Below are 16057 nucleotides of genomic sequence, written 5' to 3'. Positions count from 1 at the left end.
CCTTCTTGGGAAGGGTACGGGCAGTGCCCTAAACATATAGAGCACCTGGGGCAATATCGCCATTTTGTACGCTGCCATCCTTCCACACCAGGACAGCTCAGCCTTTGCCATAGTGGCCAGTGTGTGGTGTAGCTTCTTAAGAAGGGGGTCAAGATTAGATGGAACAAGTTTAGAGATACTAGGAGTGATTAGGAGCCCTAGGTACGGGATATTCTCGTCAGTCCAAGGGTAAGGACACAGGGATTTTAAGCGAGACACCACTTGTTGACTAATACCTATATTGAGCGCCAGGGATTTGGAGGTGTTGACCTTATGATAAGAGATAGCCCCAAATGCCAATAATAGTGAGTGTGTTGAATTCGTCAAGACAACAATAATGTCATCCGCGAAAAGGTTGACTTTATGTACGTCATCACCCAGGCGAAACCCTTCCACCGCACCATCAGACCGAATGGCCTCCGCCAGGGGTTCGATCATTAAATTAAAGATCGTCGGTGACAGAGGGCAACTCTGGCGGGTGCCATTGGTAATGGCAAATGGAGTCGAGGCAACGCCCGAGGTGAGGACCTGTGCTGAGGGACACGAGTATAGCGCCAACAGGGCAGAGAGTATCCCTCCGGAGAAGCCGAAACGCTCCAGGGGCCATTCGCATATAGAGCCAGTTAACCCTGTCGAACGCCTTCTCTGCGTCCAGAGTAAGGAGCAGATAAGGCTTTCGAGTTCTGCTCGCCAGATGCACCAAATTAATAATTCGCCTAGTGGCATCAGATGTCTGTCTGCCTGGCATAAATCCCATTTGATCGTTGTGAATCAGATGGGGGAGGATGGGTTGTAAACGTGCAGCAAGGACTTTGGCATAGATCTTGACATCACTGTTTAGAAGGGAGATAGGCCTATAGTTGGCAGGGAGGCTGGGATCTTTACCTGGTTTGGGTATCGTCGTAATGTAGGCACTAAGCATGTCATGAGGAAAGGCAGACCTCTGCGCCGCCAAGTTAAACACGTCGGTGAGAAACGGGCTCAGGGTGTCGTTGTGGAGTCTGTAGTATTCATTGCACAGCCCATCTGGGCCCGGGGATTTGGTAAGGAACGAATAGCTTTGGAGACCTCTGCGCTTGAGAACGGAGAGGAGAGGGACTCTACTTGGGCTGCAGTAAGTGACGGGAGGGATAATCTATGCAGGAAGCCGTTAATAGCCTCGGGGGTTGGTTGGATTGTGGAAGGGTCCTGGGCCAAATTATAAAGCGAACCGTAGAAGGTGGCAAACTCATTGGCAATTTCTTTAGGGTGGGAAATTTTGGTCTTCGTCAGGTGATGCGTCAGTCAACCTCTTTGCCAGTAGTGGGGTCCTGAAACACCTTGGCGTCGCAGCGCCATATGGACGTCTGTTCCCTGGGGCTGCTCTCCTCCACCACCATCTCCACAGCCGCATGGTCAGACCATGTTATGTTTCTGATGGATGAGGAGGAAACCCTGCCCAGGAGAGGGAGGTCAGTCAAGAGCAAGTCAATACGAGAATATGAACGGTGTCTGGAGGAGTAGTGAGAGTAGTCTCATTCCGAACCATGCTGACACCTCCAGACATCGTAGAGCTGTTCCCTGTGTAACAAGGAGTGCAATGAGAGTTGTCGGCCCCGGGCGGTCACCGAAGTGTCAAGCCCCGGGTCGACCACAGCATTGAAGTCACCAAACAATACCAAGATACCATAAACATTCGTAGAAATTCGCTGGAGCAGCCTGCGGAGGAAGCATAGCTGGGGACTGTTCGGGGCATACACAGCCACCAAGGTCATAGGCATACCATTAAAGTCACCCTTGAGGATCAGAAACCGTCCATCCGGATCACTGAATGTGTCTTTTAAAGAGAAGGCTACCGTGGACCTGATCGCTATCAAGACCCCGCGCTTCTTCTCTGGAGCACTAGCGAGGAAGATGTTGGGGAAGTTCTTATGAGAAAACCTCGGTTGCTGAGAGGCCTTGAAATGAGTCTCTTGGATGGACGCAATGTCAGCTCGACTGTTATTGAGTTCGGTCCATAAGGAGTACCGCTTGGCCGGATGATTCAGCCGATTCACATTTAATGAGAGGAACTTGATCGTCATGGTGGGTCTGCAAGGTATATCCGAGAGTCCTGGACGGGAGCAATGATCAACAGAGATGTAGAGAGGGGGTCAGAGTTGGTTGTCAGTCTCATGGAACAGGAGGGCATTTGGGGAGTCTTCACGTCAGAACAAGGGGGAGAGAGGGTAAGTATTGCAACAGTGGCGCGGAGCGCCAAACGGGGCAGAAAAAACATAAAAAAAAGTCCAAAAGCAAGCATCGCTTGCGACAAAGAGCTAGGGGCCATATGTGAAAATCACATCCTAGGCCTGGGACTGTGATGGGAGCTGTGAGAGAACACGTTCACCACTGCTTGTGCGCTGTCTGGAGTTAGACCTTTTACGTGAGGCAATATGCCATTCTCCCATGACAGGCGTGGGTGATGGATAAGAAGAAGACGCTTGTGAAGGCGAAGCATCTGTGAGGATCCCCCAGCATCGCAAAAGGGCCATCCCTTCTTCCATAGTAGATATGGTGACCGTGGAACCGTTGTGTGTGATACACAGATGCGCTGGATGTTTCCACTTGTGTGGGATGTGGTGGTTCCTGAGGGCCTTCGTGACAGTGGCTAAGTTCCTGCGCTTCTGGAGGGTGTGCCTGGACAGGTCCGGAAGTATTTGAACTTGGGGGTACTCTCCAGGCATGGTGTGAAGTTTCCGTGATGCCATGAGGATCCGGTCTTTCGCATGAAAAAAATGGACCCTGAGAAGCACATCCCGCGTCAAGTCCTGTGCAATGAAACCGGGCTTAGGGATCCTATGGATCCTATCTATTGTCAGATCAGATGCTGACAAGGAAGGCACCAGTGCAGTGAAGAGATCTTTAGCCATAGCCTCCAAGTTTTGGGGTGACACTGTTCCTGGCACCCCCCTTAGCTTCAAGTTGTTCCGTTGCGACCTATCTTCAAGGTCTGCGACTTTGTCCTTGAGCCAGGATATTTCTTCAGCGTGAGAGTTATGAGCTGCGACAAGAGTGTTGAGGGAGAGTGAGCATTTGTCCATGGATGTCTCAACAACATCTATTCTTTCCCCCAATTGATGGACATCACGCCTTGTCTGTGCCAGGCCTTGTACCATATCTGTATGTAATGAGGACCACAAGGAGTGCATCATGTCCTTTAAAAGTGTGGCCGAGACAGGGTGGTCCCCCACTGGGAAGGCTGCAAAGGGGTCAGTGGCTAGTGGTGCCTGTACTGAAGAGGGATTAGGGGTCGCCATGCTGTCCATCTGCTCATGTGGGATGAGAGAGGGGGGGGGGAAGAGCCTCTGCGTGGCTTCTGCTTGGCTGGGCTGCGTGAGGAGGGTGACGGTGGGGTGGAGGAGCCCGAGGAGTTCCCACTATCAGGATTCGCCACTTGCCTGAGCGGAGGAGAGTCGCCTCTCTGTCTTCCCGCGCCATGCTGCTGATTCCTCTGCTGCTGGCCGGCGCCATGTTGGGAGAGACCTGCTGCAGCGGAGATGAGAAATCCATCCATCCTGGTAAGCTGCTGGGATTTGTTCTTCCCCTTAGCCATCGGGGGGGGGGGGTTAGTGGAGGTCTTTAGGATACTTTCGGCGGTGTTTGTGCCTCTTATGCGGGTCGATGTAGGCTGTAGTCCCGGGTGGCCGAGCGGAGCTCCGGAGCTATGCTTCCATCCGCCGCGCCGTACGCCACGCCAGTTTAGTGTCACTTAAAACGATCTTGCATTTTGTTGATTTGTGGAAATAAGTTGAGAATCTCCTGATTTACAGACCTTTGCTTATTTTCATAAATAGACACTGTTATATCAGAGCAGTATAAACATTCTGACAAGAGCTTAGCAGATTTCTGACTACATACACCGATCAACCATAACAATATGACCACTGACAGGTAAAAGGTAAAAATATCTGGTTATAATGGCATCTGAAAATTGGTGGGATATATTAGGCAGCAAGTGAACATGTTGTAAATGAAGTTGGTTTGGTGAAAGCAGAAAAGAAAATGGGCATCGCAGTTTGTTGTGTATGGGGCTGTGAAGCCCATTGTGACCCGTGTCCACTGCCTAAAGCTTCTACAATGATCACATGAACATCAGGCCTGGCCTGCAGAGCAATGGAAGAAGGTGGCCTGGTCTGATGAATCACGTTTTCTTTTACATCATGTGGATGGCCAGGTGCGTGTGCGTCACTTACCTGGGGAAGAGATGGCACCAGGATGCTGTATAAGAAGGCAAGTCGGCAGAGGCAATGTGATGCTTTAGGCAATGTTCTGCTGGGAAACCTTGGCTCCTGCCATTCATGTGGATGTTACTTTGGTGCCCATGCCTCAATGGGTCAGGGCTGTTTTAGCAAAAGGGGGCCGTACTAAATATCAGGTGTGTGGTCATAATGTTATGGCTGATTGGTGTGTATTCACATCCAATGAAATACACCCAAAATGTCTAACTGGTAACCTGAAGATTCCTTCAAAAACCTGCAGGATAGGATCCTCACTCATCCTGATTGGAGCATGCACTGCATTTCTCTTCCTAGGTCAATAATGCATGCATAGTACACCTAAGCTTTTACTTCCCTCACGCCTTAATGCCGGCAGCATAGACTCAAAATTCTCCTTTAAGTTACCCACAGCCAGCTATGATGGGATGTCACCCATATACACCACATAAAAAAACCTTTTGTCACCATTTGCGGCCAGTATTCACACTGTATAATAATATATAATGTTTCTGCTGTCTATTTTTTTTTATTACCAGTAGCATGCACTTTATTGGAACAAACCAATTTGGAGAATTGTGAGGGGTCATGGGGGATCCGCTTTAACCATATGCCCTAGCAGAATAAAGAAGCTAGCTTCTTTCTTGTTTTTTTCCCTTTATTTTTTATTGCAGTAAAGTAGAGCTGGTCTGAGGGTTTTGGACTTTCTAATTTGACAAAGCAACTGCTTGTGACAGCTTCTCAAGATTTTAATGATAGCGAGTCTCTAGCATTAAGGTTTATCAAGCTATTAGACTGCTAATGAGCTGCTTGGCAGAGCAAGGACTTTTGGGAACACAGCAATGTGTTTTATTATATTACTATTATTATTATTACATATTTAGCTTCTTGTGCAATGAACAGGTAAACACACTTAAAAATTACAGGGGCAGCATAATGAACATAAGCTATACAAAAAGTCCTTAATACAAGAATTTACAAGATGCAGAGGTAAGAATACAGAAAGTGGAAAAGCTTGAAGCCCGACCATTAACTATTTCTTTTTTTAAAGTAGCCTCAACTGTGCTGCTAGCAGTAGCTCTCCTTCTCCACAAGATGTCCCCAGTGTTCCAAAAAAAGAATGAAGCTAGGTGTCACTCAAGGAGGAGACTGAGGAAAGACGGTGAGTGCAATGCTTCATGGCCCTGATCTTAGTGCTTTGCAAGGAGAGGTGCTGATTTTTTGCATGAATACACTGCATCATCCAGGAACCACCTACTGCTGGGAGAACTGAAGAGAAGATGATGAAGAACATCATTTGACTGGTCAGATGAAGTCAGAAAAGGTTAGCAGAACATACTGCTGAACGCGACCCCAAGGGGAGGAGAGGGGCTTTCAAAGAGGCTAGGAAAACATGTGGCCTGCAGTTGGGTTTTAACATCTATTAATGTATAAAGGAAAGTCAAAAGGTAGAAAAGCTTACAATTTATTAGGGTATACAAGAAGATACAGAAGGTGGAAAGGCTTACAATCTAATAAGGTATGGAGTAGGTTACAGAAAGTGGAAGGGCGTACAATCTATTTGCCGAATTCCAACAGGCTGAACTGGCCAAATTTCAATGCATGGATGGACAGGATGGTTAAAAAATATGGAAAATTTCCACTTGATCAGCTCCACTGGCTGCACTTATCAGTGTATTCTGATGGCAGGGACGTTTCCCTATTGTCACAACAGAAAGGTACAGTGTGAAGATTCCCCCAGATTCCCCCATCCACATCAAATGTGTGGAAGGGGGAATCGAGTCGTCTTTTTTTATTCAACGAAAAAAGAATGAATCATCAATGGCAGGGGTCTTTAACTAAGGCCCTCTAGTTGTTCAGGAACTGCAATTCCCATCATGACTGGTCATGTCTGTGAATATTCGAATTTTACAATGATTCGTTGGATGTGTAGTTCTGCAACAGCTGAAGGGCCCTAGTTTGAAGATCCCTGATTTATGGGTTGCCTTAGAGAGAAAAAAGCTTTATATACTGTATTATACATACTGTTTTATATATTTAATTATCTTATTGTTGAATAACCAAAACCAATATTATTTACATTTGCTTCATCAATATTTATATCTAATTTTAATCACAATTTATTCACACTTATCCTGTATCATAACCATATACATAATACCCCTGAAGCGCGGTACTCCCCCCCCTTTTTTACTTATTATATCTGTATAGTCAACAGTAACAGTATGGGCAGCATCAAGGTTAGACATATAATACTTTATAACACCTCTCAGGACAGCGCAAGAATCACCCCCCTATAAACAAAGTTGTTTATTCTTCCCCGTATTCTTGAAATGAATCTTCTTTGTGTCCTTAGATAGAGGCAGTAAGCTCCAGCTGCTTCTGATGCCCACACTTCATTAAGCTGCCCAATTACATCCATAATCATGTTAATTTTAGCTCAGACTCCACAAATACACTTAAATCTCCCCTCTGCTGTACAAGGCGAAGAAGTGAAGAGAGGTACTCCCATATTCCTGGTGCACCAGGCTACATCAGACAATCAGTAAAATAGTGTCCCCCAAAGAGCTGCACAATTGCTATCTTCCCGTTAACTCCTTGTTCCTCATGAGGGTCCGAGTGCCTCCACCATCCTTGCACCTTACTGTGCTCACAATAAAAATGGCCGTAGCAACAGAGTTTTACTTGAGCTCCACAAAGAGTACCTCCACAAATCGGGCTTTATGCAGGGGAGGAGCTGACAGGCCATAGCAGCCATAAAGATGTAAATCACTAGAGAATCATCCAGTGTTTCTTTTTACAAAGATAAACTCATGAACCAATAGACCAATAGTTACTTTTTTTTTTGCTGATGAGACTATTAACATACATTAACGCACATGTGCAAATGCAATGCGACAGTGTGAACGGAGCCTTATATAAAGTGATCCATTTCCTAAAACAGTATTCAGGGAACATTACCCAACTCATAGACAAATGGAACACACACAAAGGAAAACAAGGCAGAAATTCCTACAGCGTTGTTTATTCTTCCCCGTATTCTTGATATGAATCTTCCCCGTGTCCTTACTGATAGAAGCAGTAAGCTCCAGCTGCTTCTGACGCCCACACTTCATTAGGCTGCCCAATTACATCCATAATCATATTCATTTTAGCTCAGACTCCACAAATACACTTAAATCTCCTTTCTGCTGTACAAGGCGAGGAAAGTCCCCGAATTCTGCAACCACCACACGTACTAAATAATATCCTATCACTGTGCTGGAGAGTAAAAATGAGCTACAATCTCTGACTTGACAATCCATATAGTCTCCATTTCACATTGTGTTTTATAAGAGCCTTAGAGGCGTGATGGATGGAGTCAGGGAAATAAACACAAATATAGATACAGCATAGGAGAAAAATATAGTTTGTGTTTAAAGAGTGCCAAAAATACTCTGCGGACTTAGCTGCAGTTGGCGTTTAAAAGAAAAATTCCAGGTTTGGTATACAAAATACATAATAGCACAAGGCAGTTTGTAATTCGCTGATATAAAAAAAAAAAATAAATAAATACCTTTTTCGATCTTCTGCAAGCTGCAGAAAAAAAGAAAAGTCTCTTCCTCAGCAAAAGTATTTAGTTGGTGGAAAATATTTCCCCAGATGTTCCCCATTGCCCCATTACTGTACATAGTTCACTGCCTCTCCTGGAGGTCTGCACAGCGCTTGAGATCAAATGACATGCATCCTCTTACATAGAATGGGAAGTCCCTGGTAATGACAGGAAAGTGTTACTAAACCAACAACAGTAAAATTAGTCTGTATATGCAGTAAAGCATGCTTGTTATACTCAATGTGGATCCTAAGGGGTTAATCCTCTGCATTGTGTAAAAAAAGCAGTTTGATCCTGTCTTCTTTGGGAGGGGGTGCTGGGGTAAGGAGAAGAGGAAGGTTTTTGCAAAGAATGCATGACGGTAAAAAAAAAACCCCTTCAAGTGTTACTAAACCGACAACAGTAAAATTAGTGTGTATATGCAGTGAAGCATGCTTGTTATATATAATGATCCTTCCCTTCTTCCACTGTCCCCAATCAATCTCCTGATAGAAAAAAGCCTTGGGGGCAAGCTGCACATGCTCCGTTTGGTGTGTATTGCTAGAAAGCTTACTTTTTTTCTTGGGAGTGTGCATGGGATCGGCACAGGGCCAATCAGCACTGTCCAGGGGTCAGGGGTCATGCAGCCTTATAGGACAATCAGAGCAGAATAAAAACCCCTCCTAAAAGCTTTAACCAGACACTGATAGAAGTCACAAGACTGCTAAATACTGCTGATGAGAAAATGTATTTAGCCGTTTATATTTACTAAAACTATTACATTTCCATGTTCTGTGTACTGTGGGAGACCAGATACAGTGACTGCAGGCTCCTTGATTTAGTAACACTTTAAAATAGTTGTGAAGGCTGAAAGTGTTACTAAATTCAGGAGCCCGCATTCACTATATCTGGTCTTTCCTGTGCCGCCTATCAGTGCCCATCAGTGCCACCCCTTTGTGCCCATCAGTACCACCCATGTGTGCTGCATATCAGTGCCGCCTATCAGTGCCACCTCAGTGCAGACTATCAGTGCCCATCAGTGCAGCCTATCAGTGCCCATCAGTGCTGCATATTAGTGCCTCCTCATCAGTGCTGCCTCATCAGTGCAGCCTATCAGTGCCCATCAGTGCAGCCTATCAGTGCCCATCAGTGCTGCATATTAGTGCCTCCTCATCAGTGCTGCCTCATCAGTGCAGACTTTCAGTAAAGCTTCATCAGAGCACATCAGTGAATGAGAAAAATTACTTATTTACAACACTGTATAACAGAAACTAAGAAAAACTTTTTTTTCCCCCAAAATGTTCAGTCATTTTTCATATTTTTATCAAAAAAGAAAACCAAGTGGTAATTAAATACCACCAAAAGAAAGCTCCATCTGTCTCAAAAAAATGATAAACAATTTGTTTGGGTACAGTATTGCATGACCGCGCAATTGTAATGGAAGTAGTTAAGCTGCAGTTAATGCAAGTAGTTAAGCTGCAAAAGAAACCAGATGGGGTTTCACAACGGTTTACTTCACAGTGTGGCAAAAATGTTTCCATTGTACTGCCACTGAACTTGATCCATTGAGTGAATTGGGCCACCCTGTAACTGCAGGCCAAATGATAGGCTCACCGTTGGGGTGGGGTTTTCCCATTCAGAAACCCTGTTGCTCCAACATTGCCTCCTAAACGCCTGTCAACTGCACCTCCACCACTCTCTGAAATCCACTGTGGATCACTCTTCAGACAGCAACACAGGTGTAAACGACACCTAATTGTGAAAACTACTAATCCTATCAAGTAATATAGATGAACAAAGTCCAGCCTATGTGACAACCATGGCTCCTAAAGATGGAATGTAGCCAAAAAGGGACAGGAAGTGTTATTTATAGGATCACCAGGTGGAAATAATTTAAAAAAGTAAAAAAGAAAATCAATGCAGCCTCCACATCTAAGCACTGGTAAAACTGCAATAGAGTGCGTTTTTAATTTTTGGATTTAGATTTACTGCATTGGGACTTGGTATTTTATGACCATTTATATGGGTTAGTGGTTAGCACTTATGTCCTGTCTTGGCTAGGACACTATCCGTATGGAGCTTGGATGTTATCCATGGTTTCCATTTTCCTCCCACATTCCAAAGACATGCTGGTAGACTAATGCCCCATACACACGTGCAGATTATCTGCAGACTTTTGTCTGCAGACTTACCTTTTCTATGTAGTGCAAGGGCCTGCCGGATTGCATACAAATTGAAAGTGTTTAGGTTTGACCTCATATTATATGGTTTTGGTAAGTCTGCAGACAAAAGTCTGCAGATAATCTGCACGTGTGTATGGGGCATAAGACGTAGACTTGTCACAGATAGTGCAAATGTCTTTTCTGCAACCCAAGAAATTTGCACGTTTCCCCCATCAACACAGGCATTGCTGACTGGGGAAACCCTCCTGCTGAGATGATGTCTTCTTCTCTTCTTCTGGCGGGGAGGGGGAGCCACCCACGCTGGGAGAAGACAGTGATTATTGCTAGCGGCCATAGCAATATATCGCAAGTAAAATCCAGCAGGCTGGTTGTACCCAAGTTGATCAATTGATCAGCTTTGTACATTCGGTCTGCCCATCCCGCTGATGCTCCCGAGATTCTAACCATCTATGGCTGGCCTAAATCAGCCTTAGTATGCTTGTGCAGGTCTTAAAATCCAATGACAGACCCTGGTAACACTCCATTGAGTGCCTATTGTAGCTTAGGTAGTCATTGCAAAATGTGACCACAGAAAAAGTATGGTTCTGAGGTTTGACATGCACCAAAGATTGCACCATGATTATGGTGATGGATGGAGTTTCTTTTTGTCATTATGATGAATGTTTTCCGCTTAAATGTGTGTATACAGACTGGGATCTGGCAGGCATTGGATGTTCTATATTTCCTGCAGGCGTTCGGTGGGAAGTTCATCCTCTGTCCTCTAGGGGGCGGATGGTTTGTGGCAGTCACGGAGAGGCTCTCTCTGTGGTTTCCCTTGAACTTCCGCTGCTCTACCGACGTCACTTCCGCCACGATGCGGACGTGACACACAGGCTTGTCTCACAGCTGCTGCTGGAGATTAATTGTCTCTGCTGCGGCTGACATGATTGGCTCTAGGCAGAGGTGGCGTCCTATTTAAGCCGGTCACATGACCGGAATGAGCGAGGCAGCATACACTGGAGACACTGTGCGGCAAGGTATGTTTCCTGGGGGAATTTGATGGAAATTTGATTTTCTCCTTCCCCCTCCATGTTAGCCATTTCTCCATTATTACACTAGTTATACACATGCTCTTTTGGATCTTCTTTAGGTGGGATCTTCCTATCTATTTATCGGGCGGTATGTTTTAAGATACCCTAACAACAGGATGTCCCAAGAGGCTTCTCTGGCTCTTATGGTTCTACTGATGTAGGATTGAGAGGTATGCGATCAGGATCTTAATATCCATGGGAGATGGTTCCTTCCCCCTCCCTTCCCCTGTTTCCCTCCTCTATTTTTGTGATTATTTTGACATTTATTTGTGTGATGTATTTATTATACCTATTCTCCTCTTTATGTAGACAGAGTCCATGGTGGATGGCACGTCTCTCTCTATGACCAGTGAGGACCTAAGTCACTATTATCTACCATATATATTTGGAGACGCCCTTCTTTGGTATCATATAATACAATTAGCCCACACTTTCTTTAAGAGGCTCATTTATTTAGCCCATAATGTGAAACATATTTCCCACCACTGATATTGGTCCACTTTAATGGGTGGGCTCCCAGCATCTGCAGAGGAAGTGTTGTTCATCCGGCCTGCCTTACTCTTAGGTCAGCATTATTATGAACTATGTATTAATGCAATATTGATGCAGATGTAAAAACTATGATTGTAATGTAAATTTTCTTATATCTCTTCAGTGCAGCATCTATTTGGTCTTTGTAGTGCCCTGACGAAGCTATAATTGCGAAACGCGTTGGATTTTTCCAGGGACCGTTAGACTGCATATACATTGAGATCCGTTGGTGTGGTATATTGTATCGATTTCAAGCAATCTCTTTAAACAGGGATCCATGTACTTTTTAACCACTTAAGCCCCGGAAGATTTTACCCCCATTCCGACCAGGGGGTATTTTGCGATTCGGCACTGCGTGACTTTAACGGACAATTGCGCGGTCGTGCGATGCTGTACCTAAACGAATTTGGCGTCCTTTTTTTCCCACAAACAGAGCTTTCTTTTGGTGGTATTTGATCACCTGTGCGATTTTTTGATCACGCGCTATAAACAAAAAAAGAGCGTAAATTTTGCAAAAATAGCAATATTTTTCACATTTTTTTATATGAAATTCCCCAAAAAAAAATTTAAAAATCAAAATTTTTTTACTTTTTCGGCCAATTTGTTTTATGCTACCTATGTTTGGTAAAAAAAATCGCAAAAAGCGTATTTTGATTGGTTTGCGCAAAAGTTATCGCGTTTACTAACAAAGGGAAAGATTTCTGTCATTTTTGTTGTTTTTTTTTTTAACGCGTAATGGCGGCGATCTGCGATTTTTTTTGCGGTACTGCGACATTGGGGCGGACAGATCGGACCCTTGACTGACATTTTTGACACTTTTGGGGTTACCAGTGACATTTCTACAGTAATCAGTGCTATATATATGCACTGTTACTGTAAAAATACACTGGTAGTGAAGGGGTTAACTTTATTTGGGAGGGAGGGGCTGTGTGTATCCCTAGGGGCGTGCTTTCTACTGTGATTGGCTGGGGCTTGAGCTGTATGGACACTGATCAACGGATCTACATACTAGATCCGAGTGATCAGTATCCTAACAGCAAGGAGAATGACAGGTGGCTTGTTTACACAAGCTGACTGACATTCTCCCTCTCCCCCGCCGATCGCCGAGTGACCGGCGGACATCGGGTCCGCCGGTCACACGCGCGGGGGGGTCCGTGACCACGCGGGAGCGGGAGCGCGCCTCCGGGGGCGCGCGCTCGCTCCCTAGACCCTCACAAGCTAGTGACGTAGCCCTACGTCACTTTGCCTGTGAGGGGCTGACTGCCGACGTAGATCGGCGTTAGGCAGTCGGCAAGTGGTTAACCATATTACATGTCTGTCGTTATGTGATGTCACAATTGTTTTTTATCTTTTGCAAAAATAAATGAATATGTTTTTTATATAGTGGTGTTGTGTCTGTATCCCTACAATCATACACATGCCGATATAGTCCCGCTTTTTGGGGCCTCTCTTGGTCCTTGTTTTTCGTTTTTTTTTTCTTTTTGTCTAAGACCCCCTTCACACTTCTGCAGTGCATTTTATGACTGCAAGCACATAAACATGTGGAATTTTACATGTGCTAGGGCAGTCATTGGCGAACCTTGGCACCCCAGATGTTTTGGAACTACATTTCCCATGATGTTCATGCACTCTGCAGTGTAGTTGAGCATCATGGAAAATGTAGTTCCAAAACATCTGGTGTTGACTGTGCTAGGGCAACACATTTAGGTGCCAACATCCAAAACTCCCAAGTGGACAGGTTTTCTGTTGAGACCTTTGACCAGGAGATCTCACTTTTAGAGTACCCATGTCGTATAAAAGGCAAGGGGCTGACTCAGAAAATACACCAAAAAATAGCCAAGAAATTGTTGGGTGGTTGAATCTAGCAAACACTAAAATATTAGTTTTGGGTGGACTGACTCCCTAATATATCTTGTCCTGCAAAGGTGGAGCTGCTGCTGTGGTCTGGGTATAGCTGGGTACTTCGTTTTCTGCAATTCTCAACCCCACACGGATAAAGTCCTCACCTTCCAGCTGGTTGGGACATAACAGCGTGCATGATGTGTGGGTTATTTTAGCCATCAGCTTGGGTAATGGCCAACTCGAAACACATATGCTGTGTCAGGTTGAAGCAGAGTACCAACAATATGTAGGCAGCAGTGCGTTTGGTTGGATCTCTTTGCTGTTCCTGTTATGAAGTATTCTGCGGTAGGAGCCCTTGCTGTCAGACTTGAAAGTCATACTGGGAACAAGGTGGTCACTGACTACATCCAACCTTGCAGACAAAAAGCAAATGTGAAGAGGTCCAACTGTGCAAGAGAACTCAATTACTGCATTATCATACTGTATATATAAATGGGCACTTTATAAAGTACAGCAAACTAACAACAGAATTACTGTATAATTACTTTTGACTCCTCCCACCTCCATTTTCCGTGACTTTCTTATTAGTTGCAGATTTGAAACAACATTGTAGCATACTGTATATTATCCTTATACAAAAAGCATATCTTTAAAAAAAAAAAACTTGCAGAGTAACTATGAATCTGTATGTACATTTGTTTTGTGCAGATGGAGGTAAACTCAAATGTTATCAGGCTAGTTTCTCCCAAGTTTGAATGTTGTTCATTTATACTAAATAGAGTAAATCATGAAAATACTGCATCATGGCCACTAGATGGAGAAGACAATCGTAATAAATAAGTATCACCAGCTTCAACTGGTGGCCATAATGCAGTATTGTCCTGACTCACGCTATTCTGAATAGCATCTTTAAGTTTATATTCAACTGTGGGGTCCAAGAGCCCTCATTTGTGGCGAAAAGCTGTTAGGTTTAGATGAGTTGCCAGGTCAGCATGTTTTCTTTTTTTTGTTTTTTGTTTTTTTTTTTAGTCGACAAGCATCTGAATCCTTGGAAGAAATGTTTGAAGTTGGATTTACAATGTGGGGCATTTTTATTTTAATTAACCACTTAACCCCCGGAAGATTTTACCCCCTTCCTGACCAGGGCCTATTTTGCGATTCGGCACTGCGTGACTTTAACGGACAATTGCGCGGTTGTGCGATGCTGTACCTAAACGAAATTGGCGTCCCTTTTTTCCCACAAACAGAGCTTTCTTTTGGTGGTATTTGATCACTTGTGCGATTTTTTGATCATGCGCTATAAACAAAAAAGTGCGTCAATTTTGCAAAAATAACAATATTTTTCACATTTTTTTATATGAAATTCCCCCCCAAAAAAATGTAAAAATCAAATTTTTTTAACATTTTCGGCCAATTTGTTTTATGCTACATATGTTTGGTAAAAAAAATTGCAAAAAGCGTATTTTGATTGGTTTGGGCAAAAGTTATCGCGTTTACTAACAAAGGGAAAGATTTTTGTCATTTTTGTTGTTTTTTTTTTAACGCGTAATGACGGCGATCTGCAATTTTTTTTGCGGTACTGCGACATTGCGGCGGACAGATCGGACCCTTGACTGACATTTTTGACACTTTTTGGGTTACCAGTGACATTTCTACAGTAATCAGTGCTATACATATGCACTGTTACTGTAAAATTACACTGGCAGTGAAGGGGTTAACTTTATTTGAGAGGGAGAGGCTATGTGTCCCTAGGGGCGTGATTCTAACTTTGATTGGCTGTGGCTTGAGATGTATGAACAGTGATCAACGGTTCTACATAGCAGAACCGTATGATCACTATTCTTACACAGGGGAGAATGACAAGCGGCTTGTTTACATTAGCCGCCTGCCTTTCTCCCTCTCCACCGACGATCGCGAGTGACCGGCGGACGATCGGGTCCGCCGGTCACACGCGCGGGGGGGTCCGTGACCGCGCGGGAGAGCGCCTCCGGCGGCGCGCGCTCGCTCCTGAGACCCTCACAGGCTAGCTACGTCGCTCTGCCTGTGAGGGGCTGACTGCCGCAGTAAATATACTGTGAGCAGTCGGCAAGCGGTTAAAGCAGTATTAATCCCCAAACCAAGATTTGTATATATTGCAGCTTACAAATACGTACATGTGTTGTCTGCATTTATTTATTTTTTTGTTTTTTTGCTTTGTTTTCACCGGGGATCCGGCCAGTTTCACAAGTCCATGTAGTTCAACCACATGGTTCCATCAGTCCAAGCTGGACTAGTGTAACTAAAAATATCCATAACTGGAATTCTTCTTTAATATAAAAAAAAATAGAGCTGCACTATTGCTAGATCCAAAATGTCTATAGCGTATTCAAACAATGAGTATTTCTCCCATTGAATGTAGGTTCCACCCATTTCACTTTGCGTCAGGAGTCTTCTATCACAACCTCAAGTAAGGTTAGATTTTATTTAAGGGAAATTCCCAAAACATAACCTGGGGGGGAGATGGGAGTATTTGGGGACGGAGGTTGGGAACCACTGCTTTACGACTAAGCCCATTTACAGTCAAAAACAGTCAGAGTCTTCTACCAT

This window comes from Pelophylax lessonae (assembly GCF_965119305.1).
Source record: "Pelophylax lessonae genome assembly, chromosome: 9".
Classification (NCBI taxonomy): Eukaryota; Metazoa; Chordata; class Amphibia; order Anura; family Ranidae; genus Pelophylax; species Pelophylax lessonae.
Note: the sequence above shows the minus strand (reverse complement) of the source record.